We start from the raw sequence: 6,479 nt of genomic DNA on the forward strand, positions 1-6,479 counted from the left end.
TCTTACACCTCTGGGCATAACGAGGCAGAGCCACGTTGGGTGTGTGGCTGTCGAGCCGGTAATGCCGTTGGAATGCTCTCACGCTGCTGTGAGCTGCATTCTTGACAGACTGTCTCCATTAAGATCTTAAGAAAACTTCTTCAAAATGTCATTTAAAAATACATCAAATATGTAAACTCTTAATCAGGATAGGATTTGACAGTAACATGTACTTCTCAAAATTAACCCAAAAAAACTGACCAAATGTACAGCAGAAGTGACCCATACATTTATCTGTGCCTTGCTGCTGATCCCAGAGCAGTTGAGGCCACCCAGAACGAGTTTAGGGCAGGTCTGTGGCAAGAGAACGGAAGAATGGCAATCAACAGCAAAAAAAAAATATGTGCTGCTATGCTGTAAATACCCCAAGCAGATAAGTAATAGCCATAAGTTCTTTACACAATCTTCTCAGTGAATGAAAGTCAAACTGCTTTGATGTAATCCACAAGCGCAGTGAGTATCTGTATCCTTGTCCAGAAAACCAGAGCCTAAAACACATGCCTCTTCGGGTTTGCAGAACTTGCTTGTCTTCCTGGCTTTCTAATACACCTTTTTTCTTGGACATCGTCTTTCTGCTTGGAAAGAAGGGCAGCCCTGACAGACAGGGAGTCCAGAGAGAACAGATTTTAATATCATTTAATGCACGTGCAATGAAGACTGCATGTGCATTAAATGTAGAAGTAGATAATAATTTTATTCTGAAGGTTGGTGGTGCACGAACACTTTTCAGAGTGAACCAGCAACCTGTGTGAAAACAGGAACGGGAGAGCTAAGTAAGGGGAGATGCTATGAAAGAGATGATGTGAGCAGAGCTGGAACAGCTGATAAACTCTGTCCTTTTAGCTGCCAACCCAAAATATTTTCTGTCATTAAAGGCTACCCAATGAGGTGGATCCAGATGCTTCATCCAGATGAAGTTTAAAATTCAAGAATTTCAAATACACATCTGGTTAGTAAGAAAGCAGTAATAAAAGAAGAATTTCTTGTTAATAACTGAAGAATCTATTTTCCTTAGCTAATATAAAGGTTGCTGGTGCAGATAGCATGAAGATCCTTGATATTAAAGGGACCCAGTGCCCACAGTACAACTTGAGGACCATGAGCCCAAGTCCTGACATTGCTGCTTCCAAAGCAATGCTGGGATAGGGCTTAAATTAGCAATGGAGAGTGCCATGTTTGCTGAATTGGCCAGGACTTTAGACCTCTTGGCTGAGTAACAAGAAGTCCAATAAAAACTTTTATCTTGAATTTGATAAAATTGACCCCCTAGTACCCACTAGTCAGGGAGATGGGGACCGTGTGCAGCTAATATGCCATTAGCCTAGTCTCCCCCCACCATGATGGTGCCAAGAGGTCCTGTGCATCCCTGCATGACACCCGCCATCTAACTGGGCAGCATAAAGTTGTGTGTGTAATTACCTTCTCTGGAGACAGAGCCAAAGAATCACCACACAGGTTCTTTACCAGTTGGCCATTAAGCATTCTTACAATAAATCTAAACCAAAAAAAACCCCAAAGACCCCATAAAAGCAGACAATGCAATTATTACCAAAGGGAAGGAAGGCCAGAGAAGAAGAAAGTTTAAAAGGTTTCCATAGAGCAGCTGTCCACATTAATAACACAGGTGAAGGCACAATACCTTCTGCTTCAAGGGAAATTCATCCACTGCTCTGCTTTCCCATTTCCCACTGCCAGCTAATTGCAGAGTTATCCTAAAGGCTCTGCAGTGGTGAAAAGCACAGTAAAGAAGGAAGCAAGGATAAGTGCATCAACCCAGGGAAGTTTAAGAGAACAGATGTTTATTGTGTTCACTTGGATCCATTGATGAATAGCAAATGGAGAATCATTCAATTAATTTGATGGAACTCAAGGTAGACAGACAGATTTAGGACTTAACCAGAAGTAAGAAATGTTGCAATGACTTGTAAAACATATCTGTTGGATCTTGGCTTCAGCCATCCCTACTTTTTTGTTTGTAAAATCCATTCCACAAGTTCTGTATTGGGTTATATCCCAAATGAGATTATTTTACATACAACTATATTTAATTTGCAGTGAGGGGAACACCTTGGTTTGTTTTATGTCAATATGCCTGTTTAATTGGGCTTCTGATTATTTAATGTCACTGCTGAAGAGGTAGTTTTTATGAGGCACAAAAGAAAATTTAATGAAAATTATTCACAAGCCCAACTTCTGACTAGTAAAACCAAGAGCTTAATGTAAGAGCTGAAGTCCCCATCTGGTCCTTCTCTGAAAAGAACAGCCTACATGAAGGATTTATTGTGACATTACAATGCTTGATGTCAAATAATCTAGCCAGAGGAACAATATTGCCCTAAAGAGAGCCATCAGGCCCAGTGTGACATGGGTATTTGAAAGGATTAACTGCACTTAAATCAATATGGGCAATGAAAACAGAAATAACCAATCTCTTGGCCGCTCAATTATTTAAGACTGTCTTTAGTCCCCACAGAATGGAATTAAACGCTTGGTTAAGAGGACTGACAATTAAATCTATTTCTTTAATGTCAAGATAAGGACATGGGATCTGCGACTGCAGTACAGAATGAGAAAGTGGCATCTCCCAGAGAGGAACATGTAAAAAGGAGACATTGGGTGCAACTGGCGAGGGGCTTTCCTGGGGAGAGAACCCAGCTGCTCCCCACTGGCACAGCCGTTGTGTGCTGTGCACTGCCTGAGAATCACAGAATCACAGAAGGGGTCAGGCTGGAAGGGACCACAGTGAGTCACCTGGTCCAACCTCCTTGCTCAGTCAGGGTCATCCTAGAGTACATGGTACAGGATTGTGTCCAGATGTGTCCAGAATATCTCCAGCAAGGGAGACCCCATAACCTCTCTGGTCACTGTTCCAGTGTTCAGTCACCTCTCCAGGAGAGAAGTTCCTTCTCATGTTCTGGTGGAACCTCCTGTGCATCAGTTTCTGTCCATTGCCTCTTGTCACTGCTCAGCACCACCAAGAAGAGCCTGGATCTATCTTCTTGGCATCCTCCCTTCAGACACTGATGAGTTCCCCTCTCAGTCATTTCTTCTCAAGGCTGAACAGGCCTAGCTCCCTCAGCCATTCCTCATAAGACAGATACACCAGTCCCTTAATCAAATTTGTGGCCCTCCGCTGGATCTGCTCTGTTTCTCTTGCACTGAGGAGCCCCAAACTGGACACAGCACTCCAGGTGTGGCTTCAGCAGGGCTGAGTAGAGCAGCAAGGTCACCTCGCTGGCCTCCTCAGTCATGCCAGTCTCTGTGGCTGCTGCCAGCCTGTGCCCACGGTGGCCACTGTGGCAACATGGGGCTGGGGCACAGCAGCAGGTCCTGTGGCAGTGCTGGCCAGGTGGGACCTGCCACACACACCAGCCCCTGAGTCAAGCTCCTTGGGCACACCTGGTGAGATCGGCAGGACAGGCTGCATCCATAGACAGCAACTTGGCTGCCACTTTCCCTTCCTAGTGCTATGCTTTAGGAGTATAAATGCAGGCTTTAAAATTCACTGAATACTAACTATTATTGCAGCTGACAGTATAAATGTAAGATCATTTAATTGAAGTGGACTGACAATTTCCCAGTTATTTGACTTTTGAAAACTTTGTCCGACCTATCCCAATATTTTTTTTAAGACCTTTAAAAAATGTTTTACAGAGCAACCACTCTGACCTTTCCTGCTGATACTGTTTCTCCTGAGGTGTTTGTTCATCTCAAATGCAATGAAAAAATTCCTTGTGTGAAAAATTTTAATAAGAAGTTCTATTTTCAGATGATAAAAAGGAGGTAACAGAGCAGGATGTATGCAAAGCATTGAATGTTCAACTATCATATTGCAGATACCCGAGGCTACAGGGAAATATCAGATGCCTGCATGCAGTCAGTTAGAGTTCCTGGCCTGAAAAGCTGAGAGATGTTCTTAAACTGGAGACAACCCATTGCAACAGAAATTTGAGGAAAAGAAGTTCTAGTCACTGCCGTCCATCATGAATTTCAGTTTTTCCAAGGCTTCTGTGAGAGGCAGAACAGATAAAAAACTCTGTTTTTTGACTTTTAGGCTACTTCAAAACATGGCAAGTCTCTGCAGAAGCCCTTCTCTGCCTGGTAACCAATAAATGATAGTAATTCTCAATGTGCCATAAGGATTTGTTGCTGCTGTTGAGCTCCAAGTGATGATAGAAAAGCTCTTCCTAGATCTTCAATCCCTTTTCTGCATTTTTATCTGTCCATTAAAATATAATTGGATATTAATTCCTTTTAGCCAGGAAAAAAGGTGCTGTCCAGAAAAGCTGGTATTTTGCTAAGTACTTTTTTAAAAACAATTTGTGAAAATGTATTGCAGAAAATCATTACTCATAATCTTTGTCTTGACAATTATAAGCATAGTAGCTTGGAGGTATTGCTGATTAATGATGTCTGCTTCCTCTGATGTTCTTGTCCTAACTTGTCCACATTTCGGAGTCATAGAGTAAGGTGCAAACCAAGAAAAAAAGAAAGACAATTGTCACTTTGTAATCAGAGACTTATATTAAAATCAGTAGATTTTATGGTTTATATGTGCCCTGACAGCTTTGCATACAATTCTTAACTTCAACACTTGCCATTGATCCAATAGCTGTGACGCTGAGCCTTGCGCTCTGCACATGACTAGTTTTGTTGTCACCTCACTGGTTATTTTCATGCCATTATTTTTCTGATCATCACAAAATTATCTATTTCCTCATCTCCTGCATCAGTATTACAGAGTTGTTCATTCTTCTTTAAAGCATTTGGATCACTTTGTCTGCCCTTCCTGCCCTGTTACTCTTTACACATTTCATGGCATTTCCACCATGGCTGGGGCACACATCTTTCAGCCACACATGAAACCATCTAAGCTGCAGTTTTACTGATGCTACCATTAATATTATCTGCCCTGATATGCTGACAGTCTTGATATAAGATGATTCACAGCAGGTAAAGATCACAAAGATCTGCAGAACATCAGGTATCAATGAGCCAGTGCTGGTCCACGTGGTCAGACACAGTCGCAACACATCTGCAGATGAAGCACTGCTGATGCTCTTGTAGCTACAGGTGCATATTTGCCACCACAGTCCATGCCAGTAATCACAGACGTGCATGAGGAGAGTGCAAGGGACCACTCTGCAGAGCTGGGCACACTTCCTGAGCCACAGTGAAGGCCAGACAGAGCATCCATGAGGGAAAGGACACTGCTGTGGGCATCTGCTTTGCACAAGAGAGTTCAGGTGTGAGAGCTGCAGTGTCCCTTTTCCAATCCCTTGGAAACTGTTAAGCAAACTTCATGGTCTCATGGGCTGTTTTCTGCCATATAATTTCAAGGTACTGATTGTCATGCTTGGTAGAATTTGCATTAAACCATGTGTTTATACAGGTTAGAGGCAGAAAAGGCAGATTTGATTTTTTTGTAGGTTTCAGAATTTCAGAATTCAGTGCTAAGGTAGAATTTCAGAGAAGAGGAAGCTTTTTTTTTCCCAGCATAGACTTATTCTATGAATCCAAATTTGGAGCATTCATTCCCTACTACCTCACTTCTACAGCACCTGAAGGATTTGGATCTCGAATATTTGTGATATTTCTGGCATGATGTTAGAGCCTGTGAAGCTGAGAACGAACTAGTTCAGCCAATAATCCTAATGCAATCAGCAGGTAGACCATCACTGAGCTGTCTGGTCATGGGGATTTGAGAGGAACTGAGAAGCACAAGCCTCTCCACAGCACTCCCGTGCTACCCACTGCACTGATGTTTGATGTCAGCAGAGCTCTTGGGAACCGAAACAAAAAGGGAATCTCTCCCTCACTCTCCTGACTCGTCATCTGGCTTCAGCTGACTCAAAGGCTGGATTTCAGCCACACTGACACTGTGCCACAGGCACAGAGAGCTCCGTTTTACTTTCCATCCTCTTTTACTCAACAAGAGTTATCGTTATTGCACATTGCATGCAAACACGGTTATAAAGTGATGGCTGCAACCTAGGAAATATCTGCGCAGAGCTAGTTCCAGGCTCCTCCCCTTCCCACTCCTTGACCTAAAGGCGTTTTCTAGTTCCCTTGGTAGGAAGACACAAGTCTCAGCAGGAGAGCTTCAGCTAAGTTAAGGAGGAATCACGCTGTGTGTTTTCATCTCTGTCCCAGTTGTTTTGACCCAGTCACCTGTGGCTGCTCTCTGACAGGGCTAGTTCGTGCCTGCCTCTTGCCACTCGCTAAGTGGGAGAACTCATCTCGCTCAGACTGTGCTGTCACTTTTTTTCACTTGACAGCAGACTGGTTTGACATGGTTCTTGTCACTCAAGTGGTGTAAAGCATAGATCCCTTTAATCCATCTAACAAGAAGTTCTCTTGTCTTCTCTCAGCACCAAAACTAATTACAAAGCAAACCACAAGTGTGTGGTTTCATGCAGGAATATAAGGAAAGACAGTGT

This window comes from Aphelocoma coerulescens, chromosome 17, assembly GCF_041296385.1.
Source record: "Aphelocoma coerulescens isolate FSJ_1873_10779 chromosome 17, UR_Acoe_1.0, whole genome shotgun sequence".
Taxonomy (NCBI): Eukaryota; Metazoa; Chordata; class Aves; order Passeriformes; family Corvidae; genus Aphelocoma; species Aphelocoma coerulescens.